We start from the raw sequence: 26,484 nt of genomic DNA, 5'->3' as shown, positions 1-26,484 counted from the left end.
CAGCATTTCTTGAATCAATTAATATCGAAAGATAATTTGTGATATTTTTTATGGGAATGCAACTTGAGCTTGTCCAAACTGAGCCACGATGGTTAAATATATTAAATGTTCCGATCAGCTAAGGCCACAGAGAAAAGCGGCAATTTATTGACGCTTTAGTTTCTATGCAGTCACAAAAAACGTGTTTGTAATGTTGGACACATTACTCAGGTTTACATGACTTCAAACAATCATCTCCAATTTTTGTATTTGCATTTGAAACAGATTTCTTCCAGTTCATGCTCTTATGTCTGTCAAATGTCCACTTGTTCCCTTTCTTCGTTCTGTGTCTGTCTAAACTTCTTCAACCTCTGTCTCTCTCCTCACAAGCTTCCAAATTTGCAACTCGTGAATATACTCGTATAACGACAATTTGCAGGGATTAGTTTTGTGATAAAGCTTTCCATGCAAAACATGATGAATGAATGTACCAATATTTAAAATTCAATTTTTCAAGATAAAATTTTCAAAATAAAAGCTTCTCTTTTTGGTGACAAATATGCATTTTAAATATCAGACAAACTGCTGAGTGTTTAGATTTAAGTTGAATTAATTGAAAGTAATCTATCGTAGGTTATTTTAGTTTTACAATTTTTACGAACATTTATCTAAAGCCCAATATTTAAAAGATTTAATTCTGAATTATCAATAACAAAGGTTGGCATGTATACAATCACATAAGTATCACTTCTGGAATGACAACAAGATGGAAACAACATGAACTCTTACTCAGTGCAGCCAGGAAAGCTTGGAGTTCTCTGGAAGAATTCTTGTGCATGCATCATACCAAAGTGAACAGGAAAAAGTCCACCCAGTATTATGTCACCTTTGGATACCATGCTCTTTAGCCCACGTCCAGTTGGGAAGATACATTCATCATTCATCACAGAAGGTATTTTCTGGTATAGCAATAGCAGGCACATGAGAAACTTTGTTGTTGTGGGAATGTTTTTACGCATTAGGCAAATCAAAGGACTTGCAGTCAACATTCTGTTCCTGTGTATGAAACATCAAGAACAGATATCACATTTATATTAGGTGTATGTAATTTACAAATAATGCAACTGTTCAACAAATATTAATACATGCAATTACTGATGTCTCACATCATCCTTAATTTCCATGCAATAACAAGCTGCAGCAATTCAGCCAATTAAATGTAAAGTTTTTAAACACTCATTTAAAAACAATGCAAATTGCATTCATCAATTACAATTATTCACTTATACAAATTCATAACCTTGCAAGCAGATTGTTCACAAATGTGTTGCCTGACAAGGAAGATCTACAAAGCAATCAATATGTTAAAATGCAATAAAAGGACAATAGGAAAACTACAACGACACACTTCGACATCATGATGTCGACCGACATGCCTACACCCACATAAGTACAGTATTATATACTTGTACCAAGTTTGATTTAAATCCCTTCAGCTGTTCTCAAGTTATCACATTTTTACCCGACATGACAGCTGATCTTTGATCTGTTGATGCCATAATCCAATTAGTTCATCATTGCATCATATATACTTATACCAAGTGTGTATAAAATCCCATCACTTGTTCACAAGTTGGAGCGGCAACATAATTTTTACTTAACATGACCTCTTACCTTTGACCTCTGGACCCCACAATATAATTAGTTCCTCTTTGCATCATTATACATACTTGTACCAAATTTGGCCAGATTCCCATCATTGGTTATCGCAGTAAAAGGATTTTTACCTAACATGACCTCTGACATTTAGCCTTGTGACCCTAAAATCTAATCAGTTCATCTATACCTCATGATACATACCTGCACCAAGTTTGACTAAGATCCCTTTTTTTTCTTCTTTTTTTTGCATACTAAATTAAGGCTCATGGAAGAGCTAACACAAAATACAGTCACGTGAAAAGGTAAGTACACCCCATGTAAAGTTTTGACTTTTTCAACATATTTCAACATACAGCTATTTGATCTTCATTTCAACAATATTGATAGAAAGCGGTGATATAATATAACAAATATCATGAAATATTTACATTTTGTAGTCCATTGTATAATTTAAATAAACATAAATGCAAATTTCGCATGTGGAAAAAGTAAGTACACCCCTACATTTATCACTACTTCAAACACCTAAAATAAGAATCAGGTGCACCAGCTCAGGTGTAAATGATTAGAACATCGTTAGAGAGGATCTTGGAGGGACCTGTCTTATTTAAAGCTCAGACATTTCGTTTGGTCTGCTCTTTGTTGTGAAAGTGTGCAGCATCACCATGCCTAGATCAAAAGAGCTCTCTGAGGCCTTCAGACAAAAGGTTATAGATGCCTAGTTAGAGTCTGGGAGGGGATTTAAAAAGATCTCCAAACAATTTGAAATCAATCATTCGACTGTCCGGAAGATCATCTACAAGTGGAGAAGATTCCAAACAACTGCCAACTTGTTCAGGCCGCCCCAGCAAGTTCAGCCTGAGAGCAGACCGCAAGATGCTGAAAGAAGTCTCTAAGAACCCCAGAATGTCATCATTGGACCAACAGGTAGCTCTTGCCACTGTTGATGTCAAAGTGCACGAGTCTACCATTAGAAAGAGGCTGCACAAATTTGATCTACATGGGAGGTGTGCCAGGGGGAAACCTTTGCTGTCCAGAAAGAACATCAGGGCAAGATTAAAATTTGCCAATGAACACCGAGGCAAAGACCAGCACTTCTGGAACAATGTGCTCTGGAGAGATGAGTCAAAGGTAGAGCTATTTGGCCACAGTACCAGAAGACATGTTTGGCGAAAACCAAAGACAGCATTTGACCACAAGAACCTGATACCAACTGTAAAGCATGGTGGTGGAAATATTATGGTTTGCGGCAGCTTTGCTGCATCAGGGCCTGGGCAGCTCACCATCATATAATCCACTATGAATTCTTCATTGTACCAGAGGGTGCTTGAGGTTAATGTGAGGCCATCTGTTGGAAAGTTGAAGCTCAACCGAAGGTGGACCTTGCAACATGACAATGACCCCAAACATATCAGCAAATCCACCAAGGAATGGCTGAAAAGAAAGAAATGGAGGGTTCTGGAATGGCCAAGTCAAAGCCTGGATCTAAATCCCATCGAGATGTTGTGGGGGGATTTGAAACGAGCTGTGCATGCAAGAAACCCCTCATACATCGCACAGCTGAAAGAATTCTGCATGGAGGAGTGGGCAAAAGTTTCTCCCAGTCGATGTCAGAGACTGGTAGACAGTTATAAGGAAACGCCTACTTGAAGTTGTTTCTGCCAATGGGGGCAAACCACATATTAGAGCCAAGGGTGTACTTACTTTTTCCACATGCGAAATTTGCATTTATGTTTATTTAAATTATACAATGGACTACAAAATGTAAATGTTTCATGATATTTGTTATATTATATCACTTTTATCCATCAATATTGTTGAAATAAAGATAAAATAGCTGTATGTTGAAATATGTTGAAAAAGTCAAAACATTACATAGGGTGTACTTACTTTTTCACGTGACTGTACATATAACAAATGGAGCGACTGACAAGAAGAGAGGAGAACAGAAACATCGGCAGATCTGAAGAAGGCAGAGGGCTGGGGTGGGGTACACGGTACAAACAAGACTGACACTACTACGACTTTAAGGAAAGAAAACGGGATTTGAAAAAGGTGGATTTGGGGTGTACTCATGAGGGTAGAAAATATCAAGGTTTTGGATGGGGGTGGGGTTAAGAGATCGCGGTGAAGAGCTGTTTTGAAGATCAGGAGGGAGGAGTGGGATTGAATAGAGTGCGGGAGTTTGTTCCAGAGGGGGAAATAAGAGGAAGGAAAGAGTGAAGGTGAGCAGAGAGTCTTGATTTAGGCAGTTTCACAAGAAGAGGGTTGCTGGCAAACCTTGTGCATCCTGCAGCAATATTTGGGAGACAGCGCACAGACAGAGCAGGGGGAGCGAGGCAGAGAGGAATCGATAGAAGAGAGAAAGACCGCCAAACTGCCTGCGGTGAGAGAGTGAAAGGCCCTCGGAATCAGCTTCATTGCGGGAGATACCAGTGATACAAACAGCTTTGGTTTCTACAGTGTGAAGCCGAGCTAGTTGTGAGGCAGGTGCGCGAGACCAGAGGGGAGAACAGTAGGCTTTCATCCGCAGCTCAATGGAGTGCTGCTCTCCCCTCTGAGCTGGTGCTCCTGCCTCACACCTAGCTCGTCTTCACGCTGTTGAAACCAAAGCGTTCAGAATCATTGGAATCTCCCGCGATGAAGCTATCTCCGAGGGCCTTTCACTTACTCACCAAAGGCAGGTTGGTGGTCTTTCCGTCTTCTACCGAATCCTCTCCGGCCTTGATCCCCCAGCCCTCTTTGGGCTCTGCCACCCAAATATTCCTACAGGTCGCACAAGATCTGCCTGCAACCCTGTTATCGTTAAACTGCCAAAATCAAGACTCTCTGCTCACCTTCACTCCTTCATTCCTCTTTTCTCTCGCCTCTGGAGCAAACTCCCTCACTCTCTTCAATCCCACTCCTCCCTCCAGGTCATTAAAACAGCTGTTCACCACCATCTCTTATCTTCCCCCATCCAAAACCTTAATCTTTTATACCCCTGCTAATTTCACCCCAAATCCACTTTTTTGATATACCAACTTCTTTCCTGGAAGTCCTTGGTGTCCTTGTGTTTTATACTTCTCCCACCCCCTCCCCCTTCCCACGCCTTTTCCCCCCAAGCCCTCTCCCTCCCACACATCTCCCGATGTCCCTGCTCTCAAATGTTGTGTTTGTGTGCTTCCCCTTCTCTCCCCATTTTTTCTACCGCTCCCTCTTTTTATATATTTTGTTTGTCTGTTTGATTTATTTTTTTTGTGATAAATGTCACGAGCCTCGATTCTGTATACAAAAAAAAAAGTACTCCATTCAGGTACAGAGAAAAGCTTTTTATGTGGCGAGAAGCTCAGTAGTGCCAAGAAAGGACTTCACACAGCAGAGGATGCACCGTCGGCGACAGGCTTTGGAGGCCATCTTGGAAATGTGGTTTTCCCAAGAAAGATCATGGCAGATAGTGAAACCCAAGAGCTTGAGTGACAGAACTTCTTTGAGAGGATTGTTGAGAAAATAGATGGGAGGGTTTTCCATGTGGTCTTTTCGGAGAGACATAGTGAGTGTGAGATTTGTCAGGATTGAAAGGCATGTTCCACTTTATTGACCAGTTTGTGATTTTATCCACGTCTGCAGAGTGAAGAGGCTGCTGCCTGCCGATTTGGGAGTTGAGATATGGAGCGGCAGAGGGTGGAGTCATCAGCAAAATGATAGAGAGGATTTTCCAGAGAGTCCGGGGGATCATTAATGAAGACCAGAAAAATCACCAAGCTCAGAACACTGCCTTGAGGAATTCTAGCCTGGACAGGAAGGGGAGATGAGTGAATTCCATTTAGAGCCCCACTTTGACTATGCCAGGAGACGAACTCCACGAGCCATGCGTGGAGATTGCCATGGATACCATCAGAGCAGAATTTGGTGAGCAGGGCTAGACTATATTGAAGGCATGTCAAGATATGTCAAGTTGATATGTCAAGGGAGATTGCTCTGATTTCCTGTCTGGCATTGAGGACCTCCATGCATTGTTGAGACAGCAAAAGCAGCATGTCCAGAGTAGAATGACCTGGTCTGAATTCAAATGGATGATAAGAGATCAAGCCATTAGAGAATATGAAGGATTTAATATCAGAAGCGATGATGGATTCCATGACCTTGCTGATGATTGGGAGCAGGCTGATTGGTCTGTAGTGGCAGGATATGTTTTTGCACTTTTTTGTGCAAAGCGGTAATGTTTTCTGATTTCCAAGCAGATGGCAGATGATCTTGATCAAAAGAGATGGTGAATAGGGCAGAGAGAGGGTGTGAGAGAGCAGCAGAGCAGGAATTTCGGACCCGTGGTCTGATGCCGTCTTGTCCAGTTGCAGGATCAGAGTTGAGGTTTGACAGAAACTTCTCCACCTTGTCGGGAGAGAAGGAAGGAGTCCAGGAGCCGCTGGGTATGACTGGGTACGGTGGGTACAGAGAGGGACGGAGTGGAAGTGTAAATTTATCGAGTAATTTTTATGAGCTACAACCTGTAAAAAATCATGTTTGGGACCTGCACTCCTCACGACCAAATTTTGTGTAGATTAATTATCGCTGGCACTCTGACCAAATTTGTTTGCTCGAGAAAGTAAATTCTTCGTAGAGGCAATGGTAGACCACATCTTGTCATGGTAAAATCATTTTATGACTGAGGGTAATATAATTACAGATAGGGTGTTTTTGAAATATATTGTTGGATCGGGTCTTCCCAAATGATAAATAATTCTGTACAATGTCAAATAATGATTCAGGATATCTCGTTACGTTAGGTCTTTAAAATATACTCAAATATATTTTATGAAATGTTTTTATTGAGTTATATAAGTAAGATGTAGAAGGATATTGTTTTCAAGGTAAATAATACAATTGGCAGCTGGTGCCACGATGTCTAACCAGGTTATCTGAAGTAAATAGCATTCATTCAACTGGTTTACAATTTCCATTGTGTTTGGTAAAACTAATTAAAATCGATGCTTGCTTGCCGATGCGCTTGGTAAACAGTGTTTTCGTGGTGACAAATCGTCTCAGTACGAGGTCTGAAACTACCATTGTTTTAATAAATTGGATGTAAATATTTGTGAGGTGTGTCCGCTCCCACCTTTGCCGACGTGACTTCTGGGGGATGGTAATTCGCGTGTACCTTCTTGTGGTTTCACTTACGATTCATCTAAAAGATGTTTCTCAGTAAATCTTTCAAAAGAACAATAATTAAACGCTGAATCAAATAAAGCTTATAACTTATTAGGGTTTGATAAAAGTTAATGATCCTATAAGTTTATTCCAAATATCCGCCACGTGCATGCAGTCTGGTAGGCTAGCTATCTCCGGCTCTCTGATCTAATATGTTCTCAGTAAAATCTATTGTAATGATATATACCTCTTACACTAGTTATATATATATATATATATATATATATATATATATATATATATATAAACTAACATAATCATAAGACTTTAAACAAACAAACAAAAAAATACCTCAAAATAGTGTGTGTAGTTTCCGAGGACAAAGCAAATTCCTATTTTGGGGGTGGGGGAGGGGTGGTCAAACCTGGATCCACTTTGACCCCCGGTAAACCCCCTTAGAACCAGATTTTTGTTTAATGCTGTGAACAACCTTTAGTCACAACACAACAAATATAATTTGTGCCAAATTTGGTCACAATCCCTTCAGCGGTTTCGGAGAAGACGTTGCAATTGTTTACGGTCAGATGGACGGACGGACTGACGGATGGACGGATTGACGGACGGACGGACTGACAGACTAATGGACTGACGGACGACGCACCATCGCATAAGCTCTCCTGAACTTCGTTCCAGGTGAGCAAAAATTAGTGTATCCCAATAATGTACCTGCTGAGGAAAGAAGGAGGTGGATGCCTAATGGAACTCAATCAAGTGAACAGAGCGCCGACTGTAGCATTAGCAGAGTATGTGAAAAGCTCAACAGACTCCGGAATACAATTTGGGTACGAGCATGAACACAACAAGCCAGAAAAGGTATCTCTCACTCACCTTGCAAAAAACTTGCAAAAAACAGGTGCGCTTAGAAGATGTCATGCACCAAATGGAAACAGCAACGAATACAGCCCCAATGATTGCAAAAAAAGACAAAAGAAAAATACAAGATGAAATACCAGCAGATATATAGTGACAACCGTGAGAAAGACAAAAGAGAAGAGAAAAAAAGGGTTGGACAGATTATAATAGCCCATGAGCATTAGGTTAGGACCTAGAAGAAATTAGTAGAAAGGTGATTTTTTGCACAGAGCTTCAGAATACCATGTGGATGCCCACAATATAAAGTCCCACGAGTCCCACCTTGCGGTATTTTCAAAATTCAAGATGGCCGCCGGTTGGATGGAAAATACATAAATATGGATAACTTCAGCCTAGAACCTCATAAAAGTGTACTTTTCGTGGCTAAATATATGTTTTAGCACACTAGGATTTTAATAGAATATATTTCAGTGACCTCAGATAATGATATGTAGATATAATCCAAGATGGCTGACAAAATTGCCACTGCTGTAATGCAAAAAAACATCAAAATCATGATAAGTTTAATTTGCTATTATTTTATTGAATGCAAAATGTTTCACATTGTGACCACAAGGCCTGCAAGAGGTAAACAACACATGGGGATTTGACATTTAATTACAATACGACACAAAAGTAGACCAACTCTTTGATCCCAGTCATCCCAACCTGATTCTAGTGTTTTGGACAGTACCGTGTTAACTGAATTTCTTATTCCTGACTTAAACATTGTTATCACCCTCTAAATCAATGTCCCGAGAGTTTTTGCAATTATGGCCATTACAAACAGTACACAAGAGGGTACACTCCAGACCAGACTTGTAGCAAGTGCATCGTTTTCCACACCCCGCCTTGCATCCACAAGATATCATTTTCAGCACTTTCTCAGGGGCGACAGGCCTATCAGTCTCGATTGGAACAAGTAGTCCCTCTCTGTACTGCCACCCCCACTCAGTTGGCAGCAATTCATTCCCCTGCCACTGCTGAACAGCATGGTATGCTCTGTAGCTGTGGAATTTGGTAGCTGCCGAAGTAGGTGGGAGTGATTCCAGCTTGAAACCAGATGACGTCAAAGATGTTCTAAGGATTGATCGGAAGTACATGAGATATCGGTGTTTGTCCAGTGACTTCGATCGAGCTGCTCCATACAGCTTCAGCAGAAACAGCTCTCCCACTCTCGCTATTTCTTGTTGAGTGCTTTTAGATCGAGAGAAAACACTCAGGCAATCCCAGTTGTCACCATTATCCAACACTGCAAGAGCCTTCTTCTTCCCTTGATTGTAAAGGGCAGAGACGGTATCACATCCTGTTATTGAATCCACGAACATCAGGTGTTGCTTGATGTTCTGGGAGGCTGCCTGAATTGCCCCTATAGAGTACACTTGCAATGGGTTCCATCCAAAGAGCATATGGAGGTCCATGTCTGTGGTAGCTTGTGCTACCAGCATCACAAGCAAATCGGTATCGGTCCCCACAACAACAACCGGTGCTGTATCTGCTTTGGCAGTGTCCATGGCCATTGATACAATCAGGAAATCTGCATCTGCAGTGCTCTGCTTGACATTCACACCTTTGGCTGCAAATTTTTCCATCATCTTTTTAATCAGTCGATCCTTGTTCTTTCCATTACCCAAAAATGCTTTTTTTCTTGTGGTGGTTTTCATTTCCAGCTCAAACAGAATATCAGCTGATGTGTTCTGTTGTGCTCGTCGTTGCTGTTCTGCTACTTTTGTCGATGAGTCACTGCCATACCCATCAAACACGATTATGGTCTGCATCCCATAATGTTCAAGTACATACAAAACGTAGTGGTCACAGACCTGATCATATGTGGCATTCTCAGGCCAGGGCAAGCTTTGAAGGAGGTGACCCCCATCGAGGATGAAGCGTGCTCCATCAGGAAGGCTGAGGTGGACACTCACTTTAGACTTCAGGATACTTGCCAGGCCACTCTTCACATTCTTTCTCATAAGCCCTTTATCGAACAAGGAGGGTGGTTGTTTGGCAAATTCATGAAGGAGATATCCCTCCATTTCAGCACTCTCCTTGATCACGCATGTGACCCTTAGGAATAGTAATGTGCTATTCACCTCCACCTCAACGCCGCGAACAGTGATCTTGTTTCTGTCACCACTGATACTAGTCACTCGATCGTTTCGTTTTAACTTCACGTCGGCATACGTTTTGCCCGTCATCGCCGAAGCTGCCTTGGTGCCAACCGTAACCGCTTGATCCGCATTTACATTTTTGCCGGCAACCACCCCACTTGCTATGTTGACTAGGGAGTCATGTTCTCCATATGAGAACGGAGAGTGCACTTCCAGCCACTGCAAGAAAGTCTCGTAGTCTTTCCTGTCACGAGCTGTGCTGCTGGCGCGCAGGTCCACATGCTGGTCAGACGTGTGACTATGAACCCCAGTGAAATCTTCCAACGCATCACAAATTGGGATACATCGGGGCATGGCATGAACCCATTTGGCTATTGTGCTGCCTGTGATTCCACGACCATGAGCCAGACCTCCAGATGTTTTCAGCAATCACATCAAATTTTGTTCGATTGTCTGGTCGCTGAAATTGCCACTCCAGAACTTTTCTGTCCGTCAAATGGTGAAGAACCCTCTTTCTGTGTAGTTATAGAACTGCACTGAAGACATGGTACTTTCAAGGTCTTTCATCTGATCAAGGTAGAGGCGGGCAGACTTAGCATACACAAGGTGACCAGCAGCATGGAACAGGGGGATCATTTCACTGACTGCCTGCAGATGCAAGTCCCAATCCCCAGTGCGCTCTGCTCGGATGAAACGCCTGATCATGGACACTTGCTTCAAATATTCAATCCATAGTTTACCGGTTCTACCTTGCTTTTCTGCCTTTACCATGAGAGCATTCATGATATCACTGAGCTGGTTGACACATTCCTCATCTTCCACACTTGACGTGGGGCATTCCCCATTCAGCAGGGCTTTGTGAATAGCCTTAAGATGGGGCAGATCCACACCACTGAGACATTCAGGTTGGTCAAGTAATTTTGACATTATGGCAACTGAAGACAAAAGATGCGCACGGAGTGCACGAGCATATGCATGACCTGTCATCATATGAATCACAGTGTTTGGAGCATACACGGTCTCCCACAGATCCTCTAAACCACTACCACCCATTACATATCCAATTGCTCCCATATATGACATGAGTATATGAAAACCCCCAAGTCTTACAACAATATTCTTCAGACCTGGGTGAGAGGATTTCACAATTTCAGCTGCCTTGATATAGAGGGGTTGGTCAAATGTGACAGGACAAAAACCCAGTCCATACTTTTCAGACAGCTTCTGGGCGAAACACAAAGCAGAATAGATGGTGTCAGGTTGAGATGGATCCTGGTTAATGAATGGCAGAATATGAATCTTACTCATTTCGTGTTTTCTCCCTCCACAGCACATTGCATAAAGCCACTCCATGACGGTCATTGTGACACAGGGATACCCAGAGAGAAGCTTACTAACCAGATATTATCCAAGCATTCAGATAATTTGAGGAGGGGTGGTTTGGGTTTGGGAGGTTCATTGGGCCCTATTTTGATGGACTTGAACCCTGGTGCAGTTTTCTTTTTGTACACTTTGATTGGCACTTGTCCAAATTGACCAGTTTGGGCAACATTTTTGTCAACTCCCTCTCTACTGGTAGTGGCCGGTTCCTCACCTGTAGGAGTAACACATGCAATACCACCTAGAACATGCCACGTACCATGCCCCGTGATTGTTCTTATATTGATGTCAGCATTGTCAAAAATGAAATTTACAAACTCGCCAGCAAGATCATACAACTGCTCATTTGTAGGAAAAGCACCATATAGACGCTGAACCTCCCGGTAATCATCTGCAAATGACAAACTACTCAGTATATCAACAAGTTCACGAGATTCGTACTTTCGGTTAATGTACACACTTATTGCTAGCAATATGGGCAATATGAAGGATCGAGGTCGGCAAGCAGATATGATACTGTGTGCAATTGCCATACGCTGGCGTTCACAGACTTCAACCTTTTCAGATTTGGACTTGATAATACCACTCAATAATCGTTTCAGAGAGTCAGGCACTAATTTGTCACTGCCCTGCAATTTGTTCATTGCTGGATATTCAGAACTGACATATGCCTTTGACCTTATATCATCCCGTATGAGTGCCGCTGCCATATCTATGATTGAGTCTTTAGTCATGGTACCCTTCTCATAATTCTCTCTGAGGATGCGGTTGCTCTCATCAAAGAAAGTATATATGGTAGGCTTTCCAATCTCATGAGTACATACAATGTCCTTCCCAAAATGTTCCTCCAGTTTTTACTCCAGCCACTTTGGGTCATACCCCTCTGCTCCATCTAAGTAGTCACTCATTAATGTTTCAAGTTCACAGAGTGAATACTGACATTCATCATTGTCACGTATGTGCTGGCACAACCTTTCGAAAGCCTCGTGTTTTGTGGCATCAACAGGTCGGCCGGCATGTTGCTGGCCATCCATGTTATCTTCATTGGGACGTGGTTTACCAGCATAAAAGTTGACCTGACAGTCATGGTGATACTTGACCTCAGTGGCAACGAGATCATACTCATTTGAAATGCGAAGTTTGACAGTCTCACCCCACTCATCACCACGATCATCAGCTTTCTTGATAACGCTTTGAAGAGATTCCTTGGTCATAGCATCATGTGACCGTTCCCTTCGGTGGCGGGGTATCTTTGACTCCACACTATAGTCTCTCAGTTTCTGAGCACAGTACAAGCAGTCTTCTTTGAGGCTGAAGGTCGGGGTTTTTGAACGCAGTACTGAAGCTGAGGAGTCACTAGTGGAGGCCAACTCATCTTTCCTTTGCCTTTTGTAAGAGTTTATATTGCTGGCTCGGGTGTACTCCTTGCGGCATTTGCCATGGATGGCTAGAGGTAATTCTGATCTCTTGCCTTCAAATACAGGTTGGAAACCATCGTCCCTCTCAATACTGGCTCGGATGAGACCATCAAGTCCTTTTTCATGAACTAAAGCATGATCAGATGTAATCGGCTCACCACACGTGGGAATGCCACACAGCTCAGCCATCACTTACTCTTGGCCGGTACGCCGAAAGTCTGTAGAAGAGAAAACGGCAAGCATTAAAAATAGCAGAATACACATTCACATAGGCTATGGCTCTCATAATAATAATAGTAGCCATCTTGGATTATATTTACTCATCAATGTCAAGGGTCATACAAGGACATTCATTTGAAATACATGGGTGACATAACAGATATATTGACAGAAAAAGCTAGGTATTACTTCATGAGGTATATAAGCAGAATAATGATAATTGCAATGTTTTATAGTACAATAGGCAGCCATCTTGGCCGCCATTTTGGATGTTATTTACACTTCATTGTGAATGGTCATTCAGAAATATTTGATTGCAATTCCAGTATGCTGAAACAGACAAAAAAGTACACCTCTATGTGGTAAAATAACAAAATTATCGTGATTTTAATGTTTTTTGCATTACGGCGGCGGCCATTTTGTCGGCCATCTTGGATTATCTCTGCATATCATTATCTGAGGTCACTGAAATATATTCTATTGAAATCCTAGGATGCTAAAAAATATATTTAGACATAAAAAGTATACTTTTATGAGGTTCTAGGCTGAAGTTATCGCAATTTATGCATTTTCCGTCTAACCGGCGGACATCTTGAATTTCGAAAATGCCACAAGGTGGGACTCGTGGGACTTTGTACTGTGGGTATCCACATGACATTCTGGAGCTCTGTGCAAAAAAATCAGCTTTCTACTAATTTATTCTAGGCTTCCCCTTCATTTTTGGCTAATGCTCCTGGGCTATTATAGTAAGGGAAACATATGAAAATCTGTTAACTAAATTGTTACCAAAAATATTCTTCACCAATATGTTTGTAAAGGTGTGTAATAAGTGACAATAACATGTGTTAAAATGTTGAAGGTCAACTCCCGTGGGAAACCCAGAAAAAATGCTGTTGAATTTGGGTACCGAAAAATTATTTTCGAGAATTTTTATTTTTTTAAATCGGCCCTTAAGTAACTTATGAGGGGTCAAATAAGGGTTTTTCATGATTCTGAGTTGATTGTTAACATTTATATTTCACCACAGACACTCCTTTGTGGAAAAATAATTTCGAAATATATCTCATTTTCTACTTTGCAGGACATGGAGTCTAGCAATATGGATGAAGACGTTACTCCACCTGTGCTCAATTGCTTCATCTGTGCACGCTCGGATACACCAGCTGAAAGGCTCATACAGGCAACTCCAAAGGGATACTCAACTTTATTGAAACAAGCAGAAACTGTCGAAAATGTTACTGTTGTGGAACGTATGAAGGAGGCTCAAAAGGAAGGAAAACTGAGGTACCACCAGAAGTGTAAAAATGATCTGTACAACAACTTTGTTGCAACCACCAAGAAGTCAGCTCAAGCATCAAAGGCAGAGAAAGAGTCATCAAAGTTGAAGAGAAGACGCACTACTTGTGAGTTCAGTTCATCAACTGGCTGCAGTTCTAGAAGATCACAGTCAGTTGACCTCCTGTATAAGGATGTATGCATTCTTTGCAACCAACCAGCCCAGCTCTACAAAAATAATCCAGCACAAGCTAGAAAGAAATACAGAGTGCCAGATAATTTGACTGCAGATACACTGAAGGCAAGCTTGCTGAAGACAGCACGGAGTCGCGGGGATGACTGGGGCACTGAAGTCACTGGACGCCTGGAAGGGATCAACGACTTGGTAGCAGAAGAAACACTGTACCATTTGCGATGCAAACTTATGTTTGCGAGAGGTGACAGTTTGTCCAAGACTGACGAGGAAGGAAAAAGGAAGAGAGGACAGAGGAGTATTGATGAGGAGCGAGAGGCAGTTTTTATTGAATTCTGCGAATGGTTAAACTCAGAATTAGAGCATGGGGTAATGAACATGGACCAAGTCCATGAAAAGCTGCAGGAGTTTGATCAGTCACCAGAGAAGAGCCTTTCTTATTCAAAGCATTGGCTAAAGATAAAACTTCGAGAGAAATACGAGGACACCTTGTATTTCACAACACAGGAAAGAAGGGCAGATGTACTCTGTCTCAAAGATGGCACCGACAATATTCTGCGAGGGCATCATGCTAATCTTGACCATGGAGATGAGAAGACTCAGATCATAAAGACGGCACTCAAGTTCATATCCAATGATATTGCCTTGATTGATTTAGGTCCAAAGTCATACCCCACCACACACAGTATGACTGACATCGATAGTCAGCTGACACTTGTTCCTGCAAGCCTTCAGATGTTCTTGAGACCGATTGTCAAGACAGACGAAAGAGTTGCCGTTTGGGGGCAGAATTTTATTAAGGCCTGTCGACCTCGGTCTGGAGTATTGCCACACCAAATGGGGCTTGCCATACAACTTGATCATAGATTTGGGTCAAAATGGATGCTCAACAAGTTCCACCGGCTGGGATACACTGAGTCTTACACGGAGACACAAAACTACAAATACTGCTTCCTTAATAGTAGGAGTGGAGATGATGTTCCAGATACTTCTGGCACTCTTGACACCATTGTGGAGGAAACCGATGAACAGATCAATGATGAGGTTGCGGTTGATGCTGCGCTTGAGGATTAATCAGTGATGACAGCCAAAGTGCCAGCCAGTGAAAGTGAATTGTCAAGTAATGATCAGGTGGTCTTTATGGAGGTTGGGGAAACAAACAATGCAGTCACTCAGTTTGTTGGAGACAATATAGATTTAAACATTGTCTCTATTCACGGAAACACTCCCTTTCACTCAATGGGTTGGATCGAAGTCACCTCTCCGGCACCACCTTTGCCAAATCCACAGACAACAGCAGCTTTCCCCCGGGTGAAGTTGAAGGCACTCGACAAAGCTAAGATCCTGAGAGGAACTGAAGTAAAGATTATTCCATTTACGAACAGGAAACAGATAGGAACGAACGCGATCATGTTTCTCCCCCTCGCTGAGCTTTCCTCCTCCCTGGCTCATGATCAGCCACTCCTCACTCCAGGTGACACACTCTGGGCAGCGGGGTGGGTGATCAAAGCCAACGATCCTGAGTTCCCACACTCCAACTGGAATGGCTGGATGAAGAGAATCCATGCTAATGATGCAAAGCAGAGCACACAGATCGAGTTCCTCCCAGTTATTGAAGGAGACCCTAATGACCTCAACACCATCTTCACCACTCTGAAAGAGTGCATACGGTGCGCTGGGGTTGCTATAGTGACCTTTGATCTTCCGATTTGGCTGAAGGCTGTGAATATAATAAAGCAGGCAAATCTACCCGTCATTCCAAGGTTGGGTGGTTTTCACCTGCTGAAGTCTTATCTTGGATCAATGGGTAACATCATGGAAGATTCTGGACTACTAGATGTGATCCAGTTGATCTATCCTGGAAGTACGACAGCCAACCACATCATGGATGGAGGATGTTTTGACAAGGCAATCCGTGTTCACCTCCTCATCGATGCAGCCATCTATCAACACATCATGAAACTTGCCTTCACTGAGGAGGAGCGTGGTGACATGAAGACCTTCATGGAGAAGGTGGCTGATGGGAAGATGGGAGCCAGACACTCAGACCCAGTAGTGCCAGTGTTTGAGCAAAGGTTTGAAGAAACCTTCAAACGACTCGCAAAAGGAGGAAGAACACCTGCACTCTGGGTGGAGTACCACCACATGGTAGATGTGATCAAGGTCTTTATCAGAACTGAGCGACTTGCAGACCACAATGGGCATCTGTCCTGCATTGTTACCAAGATGCTTCACATCTTTGCCGCTGCAGGCCATCATCAGTATGCCAAGGGCGCACGGCTGTACTGTCAACTCATGAAGGAACTAGAAACTTTGCCTGCTTACAAAGACACCTTAGAACGTCTCACTGCCCACGGGAACCACGTTGTCCGTTACTCAAGTCATGAGTGGTCCAGCACATGGTGTGACATTTGCATTGAGCAGACATTAATGAAGGCAGCCAAGTCACAAGGTGGACTGAGCAGAGGAAGAATGAGAAACAGTTTTTCTGGCCACAAATGCTGGGTGCTCACCCTCAGTCACCTGTCTGATGTCAACCGGCGGATGGAGGAGGACGTCAGTAAACATGTTCCAGTCCACAGAGACCTTGCCAAGACACAGATGAAGCGAGATGCAGAGGCAGTTGAACTTGTCCTAAAATGGTTTGAGGAGATCAAGCCATTCGACAACGATAGAGACAAGGAGTTGCTCGTGTCTTTCTCAACAGGATTCACAAGCACTGGAGATGACGCAGTCAATGCTGAGAGAGCAGCTGAAGTTGGGATGGAGATGCAGATCAAGCTGGATGGACAGTCAGTGACGTCGACCATGGATGTCAAGTCAAAGATAAAAGCCCTGTCATCACTAAGAAAATTTCCCTTGGTCAACGAGAAAAAGATTCACCTTGACTCACTAAAGTTGTTCAACCGACTGATCATTTTCGCCCAGCGGGATATGACAGTTGAGACAAGCTTACAGTATGAGCTGACTCCCTTCCCATTGTCCCTGTTCAGCAACAAAGATCAGAAGATGAACAAGGCAAACAAGGCAGACTTTTCAAATACAAGCCTGAAGGCATTAACTGATCCACTTGACTTGACTAACCAACCCTGCTGCACCCTCGTAATTGATGGCGGATGGCTTGTCTACATGGTGAAGTGGGAACAACGTCAGACCTGGCAGGAGATCGCCAACAGTTACCTGAGCTACGTGCAGTATCTGGGCCGCTGCTCCCAGAAGATCATTGTGGTCTTTGATGGCTACAGCAGATCACCAAAAGACCACGACCACATCCGGCGTACCAAGAATTCCTGCTGTAATCTCCAGATTCGACCGGATATGTCCAACTGGACCCCAAGAGCAAAGTTTCTGGACAACACTCATAACAAGAGTGAGCTCATCCACCTTCTCTCTTCAACCTTCCAAAAACATCACATCACTGTGGAGCAATGTGACAATGATGCTGACACTTCAATTGTGAGAGAGGCATTGGCTGCTGCTTCAGATGGCTCTGTTGAGGTCAATACCATTTGTGTCTTCAGTTAGTATAACTATTGGATGGAGCCTGGGGGAAGATGGGGTAATTTAAAAATAAGAGAATTCACACTGTTGAAAAGTTAAATTTGTTCTTGAACGGTTCATTATGCTTTGTACATGTTGTTATATTTTCAGGTGCGAGCAGAAGATGCAGACGTGCTGGTAATGCTGGTGCACCATAGCTCAGACAGCCACCATCCACTCTTCTTAACCACATCAAACGGCTCTTATGACGTCCGAAAGATCAAAGAATCTCTCTCCGAAACACAGAAGAGCTACCTGCTCTTCTGTCACGCCTTCACGGGGTGTGATACGGTTTCTGCAATCGCTGGTCATGGGAAAACAACTCTATTTGCCAGGTAATAATGATAATACTACTATTACGTCGGCAAATAATACTAATCTATCTATAATTCCAGTAATCTCTGTGTGTTTGTTTGTACGTTTGTACGTTTGTTTGTCTGTGACCGCTGTTTCTCGACAACCACGGGTCCGATATACTATAAACTTGCCAGGTATATTGCTGGGGACCCGAGGATGTGCCTTTTCAAGGTTTCATATTAATCGGACAATTACTTACCGAGCTATGTCCAAAAAACGATTCAACCAATCAGAGAGCAGCGAGCTATCGCGTGTGCCGAACGTGGCGGACACACTCTGCCTCGGTTGGCACATTTGAGAGCGTATTCATTTATTTCACGTTTGCAAACTATGTTGGCGCTATGTTGGCGTTAAACTATGTTTTAAAACTAATAAAAACCCCGGGGGGATTGTCACTGTACTCGCAAGCCGTTCGCCGTTCGCTTTGGCGTTGCGAATGGACCAAAACATTTCATGAACCAAACCATTTCATGTAAATAGAGGGGGGGGATATAATTTTAGATATAGATATAGTACGGGCATGCCCTAGTACTAATAATAATAATAATTATAATCATTGTCATCATAGTATAAATGTTAAAAATAATAATTATTTTATTTCTGTTTTACATTATACTTTACTTGACATAGACCTGGTGCTTTTTTTTAGGTTTTGCGAAGGGGACGCAGCTGAGTACATCGACATCTTCCTTGACACAGAAGCCACCAAGGAAACAGTGATTCAGGCTGGTACTGCGATTTTCAAGTACATTTACCATGGACGAGATACTACATTGGGTGAAATTCGGTATAACATGTTCTCAAGGAAGGCAGCGGCAGGAGTGATCAAACCAGAGACTCTACCTCCAACAGAGGGTGCAGCTGCACAACATTCACTCCGTGCCTACCTGCAGACCCGGGACTGGATCCTTCTACAGAGCATGTCTCTGAACCCCAGTGACTATGGATGGACAATAGGTGTGCATGGGTATGAGCCAGTTCCAACACTGGACCCCACGGCTCCTGAGGAGCTATTGCAGTTCACGAGCTGTAATTGTCATGGAGATTGCAGCAACCGGCGATGCAACTGCAAGAAGAATGGGGTCACGTGCATCTCGGCCTGTGGAATCTGTAATGGCATTACATGCAGAAACTGCAGTCATGATGTTGTTGAGTCTGAAGAAGACATAGACAATGACTGTTGAAACCTCTGACATTGTGAATGAGAAATAACTCGAGTATTATATATGTATGTGAAATAAAAGCTACTTTGTGTGTAAATGTAAAAGTGAAAATATAAATGTTAACAATCAACTCAGAATCATGAAAAACCCTTATTTGACCCCTCATAAGTTACTTAAGGGCCGATTAAAAAAAATAAAAATTCTCGAAAATAATTTTTCGGTACCCGAATTCAACAGCTTTTTTTATGGGTTTCCCACGGGAGTTGAACTTCAACATTTTAACACATGTTATTACACACCTTTACAAACATATTGGTGAAGAAATTTTTTGGTAACAATTTAGTTAACAGATTTGTGAAATATCTCATAAAATGCCCTTACTATTAAGGATAGACGAAGAAGGATCACTGGAATGGCTAAGAAGTGGTCAGCTCAACTGTGACGGGAAACAAATCATTATTAATGCCCAAGACAAAGGACACCACACCAATGGCTTAAAAAATGGCAGGACTGAGTCAATTGGACAAGTGTAGGTTCTGCAAGGTAGAAACAGAAAATACGAGTCACCTCCTATCGGGATGTACAAACCTCATGTCAGAGCAGCTCTACACCCAAAGGTACAACAAGGTATGCAGAGTAATCCACTGGCATATCTGCGGAAATTTCAATATCCCAGTTCCACAAAACTCGTGGAGACATGAACCAAAAGCAATTATTGAAAACAAGGACATAATGCGCATGTATGACCTGATGATCCCATTCAGCGTGAACAGAGAAACAAAGCATTGAGACCGGACATAGTACTCGGGATCAAAAAGGAAAAGGCAGCATTGCTGATTGAGGTATCAGTACCCAACGATTTTGGCCTAAATAATGCAGAAATAAAAAAATGACCAAATACCAAGATCTCAAGAATGAAGTGAAAAGATCCTGGAAGCTGAAGAGCACCAAAGCTGCACCAGTGATAATTGGGGCAACGGGAATGATAAAGTAGAACCTCACAGAAATCTTAAAAACATCCCTGGGAACATTAACACAAACAAACTACAGTTGGAGGCTGTACAAGGCTCAGTTATGATCCTGAAAATAGCCATAGGAACAAAACTCTGAGAACAAACCTTCACAACTTAGCCCATAAATCGCAATCCTTCACCGAAGTGGGGGTGGATACTTTGAGTCCTGTGAGGACTCCGTTCCACCTTCTAACACCAAAATTATGGAGAAAGCAACCAACGACACACACACACACCTCTCTTATAGCGTAGAAAAGATAATAAAAAGAAAAGAATCTCAAAGATGGTAAAATACCAAAAAAGAATCTCAAAGATGTTAAAATACCACAAAAGAATTGCAAAACACCACCAGATGCACATCATGGATGGAAGCCAAAGGTTGCACAATGTCAAAGGAAGAAGCACAAACCTCCCAGATCACGTGATATTTTCAACAAAAGAAAATAATTGGTAAATTCAAAAATCCTGTGAAATAAAAAGAAAATCCATAAAATGTCAAATTACAGCATATACTGTATATATATATATATATATATATATATATATATATATATATATATATATATATATATATATATATATATATATATATATATATATATATATATCTATATATATATATATATATATATATATATATATATATATATATGTATGTACATATATATATATATATATATATATATATATATATATATATATATATATATATATATATATATATATATATATATATATATATATTGTTACTGATCACGGTTTAGGATGTTGTTTGCCGAGGGAAGGCTCCGCGACCGAACAGTTGTTCCCCGACTCACCCGATTCACCCAGAACTTTGACCGTATCGCACCGCAGCTGCCCAATCTGGAAAAGACTAAAACGACGAAATGCAAAGAGGAAAAGGAATAAGACGAGAAGACGGACAGAAGAGTAATTGGATTTATTATACACACAAGCAAAAAGAAAGCAGTCACGTTTATTTACAACACATAAGACGCAGGTGACACAGTGCAAATACTAGCTTATACAGACTTAATTAAATACCCAGGGACAAGACACACAGAACAAACTCACGTACACAAGAAGGGTGGAAAGGCAGGAGGTGGATGGCTGGAGGGAGAGGAAGGTCCAAGGGTCGGCGCGTTTAGCAGCCGCCGTTCCTTCGCGGCCCTGCTCAAAACCGCCGTCCAGGCCCCAAGCGACTGTTGGGTGTCGTTGCTGCTGTGGCCGCCGCTTGCTTTGCCAGGACTCGTCTGACTCGTCTGGTCCAAACCCTCAACTCAACAACACTCTTGCACGTCTCCCTGTCCAACCACTCTTTCTCTCTTGGTCCAACCACTCTTTCTCTCTCTTGGTCCACTCACTCCTCACCACCGACTACACTCGCTTCTTGCGCGCGCGCCTTTATAGCGCCTCCGGCGATCAAGCCGCCGGCCCTCAGGACACGCCCATCGGTGTGCTCACCTCGGCCCTGGTTGGTCACGCGACCCTCTGGCTCCGCCCTTGATGACGACGGGCGGGCACGCCCCTCTTCCCCGACCCGAGCACATGTTCAATGGTGGTTTTGGAGGGGATGTAATTGGCAATCGAGGCTTGGCAATGACGAAAGGGGATGTGACAGGAAATGGAGATTTTGGGGATGGGAATGAAAGGGGATCTATTCTCTTTCACTGGTGCAATGGAGTACTTCAATTAATGGGAGACACAGCCTTACCCTAAAACACAGAATAAGATATAACTATCGAACAGGGGTATTCTATTATTGGCTGACGTGTATGCTTGTGGACTAATTATGGGATGCCCTTTCACCTTTACACAGCTCCGGAGGCAGGGGGCGCAGAATAAACAATAATAATAATAATAAAGCACACAATCAAAAAAATACAGTCCTCATATCCGCAACACTGCACCCTCCTCCTCTTAGGCACAGCCCGGGCCTACAACTTTTATTTAGTGTGACACGTAGGTGTAGTTCCCTCTACTTTTAACCTGACCCTGAGTGCGACAGTTTTAAAACATAAATAAATGTGTCCCGCTGCTCCATTGCACCCTGCCTAACAGACTTACGCCCACAGTTAACCGAATTGCGGAATGGTCTTCAAACTATACACTGACGGTGGGGAGCATTATTTACAATGACGCTATTTTTATTTACAAAACTAACCCAGGACCTGTGATTGTTCTTTCTGGGGGGGAGACAGTCTGCTCTGCATCAATGCACCATGAAATCACCCAAAAACACACCAATACACACCCAAGCACCAATCGGTGCAGTCACGATTGTTCATCAGTGTTCAATGCATGTTCAATAAAAATAAAATCAACAACCCCTAACCCTGCAGGTGTCTCTTGCTCTTCGGCTACCTCTGCTGGTTATTATTATTTGTTCTTCCAGATGTTGTCTTTCTTTCATTTTCTTACTGGCGGCCTATTTGCAATAAAGTGTGCCCAACGTGTCCATTTTATTTTCTTTATTTATGGCCCACAGGGCCGACTACGTGTGGTTCACCTGTGGGGCATCGGTGCCCTGTGGCCAAGGTCCGCCAGCAAGATTTCGGGCCCTCATGGCCGGTTCCAGCAGAGGGGCCATGCCCCAACCCATGGGGTTCATCAGTGGTGCTCGGCCACAGGCATGTGGTCCATAATGTGGTGCATCGATGCAGTCAGCTGGTTCTGGGAATTTCGGGCGCACAATGGAGGACTCACGCACGCTCCCCTCGGCACCCAATGGCGCACAGGTCATGTGGGAGACAAAAGAGACAATTGAGCGAGGGGTAAGGTCACAAGGGTACACATCAATAAGGCAATGCAAGGCGAAATGCGTACAGAGGGCGAAGTGAGAAAGCTCGTCCCTACCGTACGTAACCCCCCTGTCACCTACACTACCCTTGCCCTTACCCCATATGTACAAAAATCTACACATTACCAATCCGTCGCTACCGTCACGTCTTCCCCTTATTTCCCTTATACCAAATTCGTCTTCACTCCCCCACTATCCAAAATTTGCCATCACCCAATTCATCATCAATCCTCATAAGGAGGAAGAGATGGAACAACAAAGCACAATGTCACACCCACGTCATGATGCGTCTCACAATCCAAAACATTTGCATTAATGAAAAATAGTAAAACATGGCATGGTGTGGAGTTACCTCATCTCAGGTGAGTGGATGCAGATGGTGCGAGGAGACTCCAATCCTAACTATCCTCTAAATGACCTTAACACACTTTACACTACCCGGGGTCTTTCCCCGCCAATCCATTGGCCAACTTACACTATAGGTTCTAAAAACCAATTCCCATTGACCAAACTGTGGTGCTTCTGAATTTGGGGTCTCACACCCCCGATTCATCTCCCGGTGCCCTTGCACAATTTCTGGGCTGCGACGTGTAGCTCTCCCAGCAGGTCTACCCACCTGCACACCTCCACAACTGTAGTTGCCACCCGAGCTTACCTAGCTCCTCACCCTAACCTAACTAACTGGGGAAAGCCCCTCCTGGCTCTGTCACCCCACTCGGTGCCCTCTGGCACTGGGCTACCCGGGTCCATCCTCCGGATCCTCGGGCCCCATCCACAACAACTACTACCGGCTCCCAGAGCCCACCTGCGGCCTCACCTGGCCGACATCCTCACAGTGGTGGAGTGCCCAAACCAACTACACACACTAACAGGCTACACGCCCAGCCATTTCCACAACACTAATGCACCCATCCAAAGACCATTCTTTCACCCGCACCACAGATGCCAATATCCAACCACAATTTACCTGTACCCTCTACCTAACACTTACACTACCCGCCCCGGGTATCCGTGATGGGGGTCCGCTCTTCCCCCATTCACACCTTCGCACCATCCACTCCACTCCACAATTTCCACCATACTCACTCCACGACCATCCATTCCAATACTCCATACCATTTATTCCATACACCTGTCCTCCATTCACCTGTCGTTGCACACCTGTGCAATCATACCTGGTGCCACCTGCACCCTCCTCCTCTTCCTGGACCAGTTGGTCAACACAACACACATCACCATCACTCACTCATACACTGCTCCACACACCTGTTCAGTTGCACACCTGTGCAATCACACCTGTTCAATCACACCTGTTCAATCTTCAAACACACGGCATCATCTCAGCTAACTACTCCCCTCTGAAACTTGCGCTTCCAAGTCGTCCCTTTAAACTATTGCGCTCCCACGTCATTATCATCCACGCTAATCTACCTGCGTCCCCACTACAGGTATCCTTGTCACTAACTAACCTTAACGTCACCTAATGTCATCTTCTAGGGCCCTACACACAATATCCTAACCCACCCGGGCTAGTTTTCACTGCCATCAACCCCATAACCTAGTGCTCCTTTGCCCCACCCCGTGAGGGATGACAGAGTTGCCATCCCACCACATCGGGGAGGTCCTACTATCAATTTGGCACACCAAATTTCAGCCAATCAAAAATTTTGCCAATCATCTGCCAATCACCGTACCAATCATCAAATTTTGCCTTTTTCTAATTTTGGGTCCAAAACACTAACCTCATCACCCGTCTACTTATTAGATCCTCTCGGTGCGCCAATTCACGTCTACAGCCCGGCTTCGTACAGCCGAGCAATGAATGCGGGTTCTTTGGTGCCGGCGGCTGGATGCGTCCGGCACTCGGTGCAGGGACGGGGGCTTACCCGTGCCGAGATCCCACGCACCACCTCCGCGCGGAGCCATCCAATTGCCCGATCTCGACCTGCCGGAACGTCTCAATAAAAAGTGGTCGCCATGACGACCCTTCCTATCGGGCTGCCCGCTCCGCCTAGTGGAGTCCGGACGCGGCCGTTCCAAGCGAGGCACAGCGTGGATCGCGTACGGCGGTCCTTTCGAACCCGCCGTGGCTCGGATCCCCGCTGGTTCTCGCGGCACGCGAAGCCCGGCACGCACCGAGGGCCCGATTCGGCTAAAAGTCGCTCTCACCGCTAACCCGGTTACCGTCGATGCCTCACCTGCATGCTTACACGCATACGCTACCCCTTTCTTGCTCATACCTCCAGCTGTTCCCATGCTCCTCGTACCTTTCCTTACACACCTCGGTACACTCATCCCGCTCACAGACTTGGTCACACACCTGACCACCGAACACTTTGGCACACATTCGTTGTTCGCACACCTCACAAACACACCTCTTCGCGCCCCTTCCTCGGTCACCTCCTCTGTGACAATCACAGGTGTGCTTTCACTCGCACACCCAGCCACGTGCCTCACGACCAACTCAAGTGTGCATTCCCACACACGCTCTACCATTCCAGGTGTGCATCCTTCCATTCCAGGTGTACATCCTCGCTCACCTGTCACAACCAACTCACGCTTCGTGTCACTCTCACTACTTTCACCTCCATTCTTGACAGCGCACTCACCCTTACTCTCGACAGCGCACTCTTTCCTCTCTTTCTTGGTCCAACCACTCTTTCTCTCTCTTTTGTAGATGCCACCCTCATCTGTCCCAATTCATCCCTCTGAGCATCCAGTTTGGTTTCTACCCCGATTTTCACCTCCTCTATCTGGTTCCCCATTCGTTTGATTTCCCTGGCAGATTGTTCCCCTATTTCCCGCAATTTATCCTCCATCCTATTTTCTAACCCCATTAACCCATTTTTCACCCCCTCTATCTGATTCTCCTGGGCAGCCATTCTATTTTCCACCCCCGTTAACCCATTCTTTACCTCTTTTATCCCGTTGTCTAACCCCTCACCGGTACCCCTCGCTTCGTCCCTCATTACCCCCATTTGCTCACCCTGAGCATCCATCCGGTTCCCCATTACCCCCATTTGGCCCTCCAATCGCTCACCCTGAGCATCCATCCGATTCCCCATTACCCCCATTTGGCCCTCCAATCGCTCACTCTGAGCATCCATAAGGGCCTTCATTTGGATCATAAAAAGATTCCAATCCACCAGTGGCGCTGCTACGGTCGCGGGCGCGGAAAAATTTGGTGCCGCTACACCCACGTGCGCGAGGACGCCATTTTGTGCACCTGATACACCCTCAACCGCCTCCTCATTGCTCCCCTCCATTTGATCCTGGGTTACTCCTAACCCCTCCTCTAGCTCACCCACCGGCGTTCGATCGCCTTGACCAGCCATGGCGCG

At 44.0% G+C, this 26,484-nt stretch overlaps 1 long non-coding RNA gene across 1 annotated transcript in view; it reads right to left on the bottom strand.

The window, feature by feature from the left end:
• Positions 1-26,484, bottom strand: part of LOC144891355 (uncharacterized) — a 316,637-nt gene that overhangs the window by 155,977 nt on the left and 134,176 nt on the right. Inside the window, exon 2 of the long non-coding RNA XR_013622876.1 lies at positions 24,329-24,507. This is a non-coding gene — a long non-coding RNA (uncharacterized LOC144891355). The remainder of the gene's footprint in view (positions 1-24,328; positions 24,508-26,484) is intronic.

Source organism: Myxine glutinosa, chromosome 3 (assembly GCF_964187855.1).
Source record: "Myxine glutinosa chromosome 3, kmMyxGlut1.1, whole genome shotgun sequence".
Lineage (NCBI taxonomy): Eukaryota > Metazoa > Chordata > Myxini > Myxiniformes > Myxinidae > Myxine > Myxine glutinosa.
This window is presented reverse-complemented; position numbering and strand designations above follow the sequence as displayed.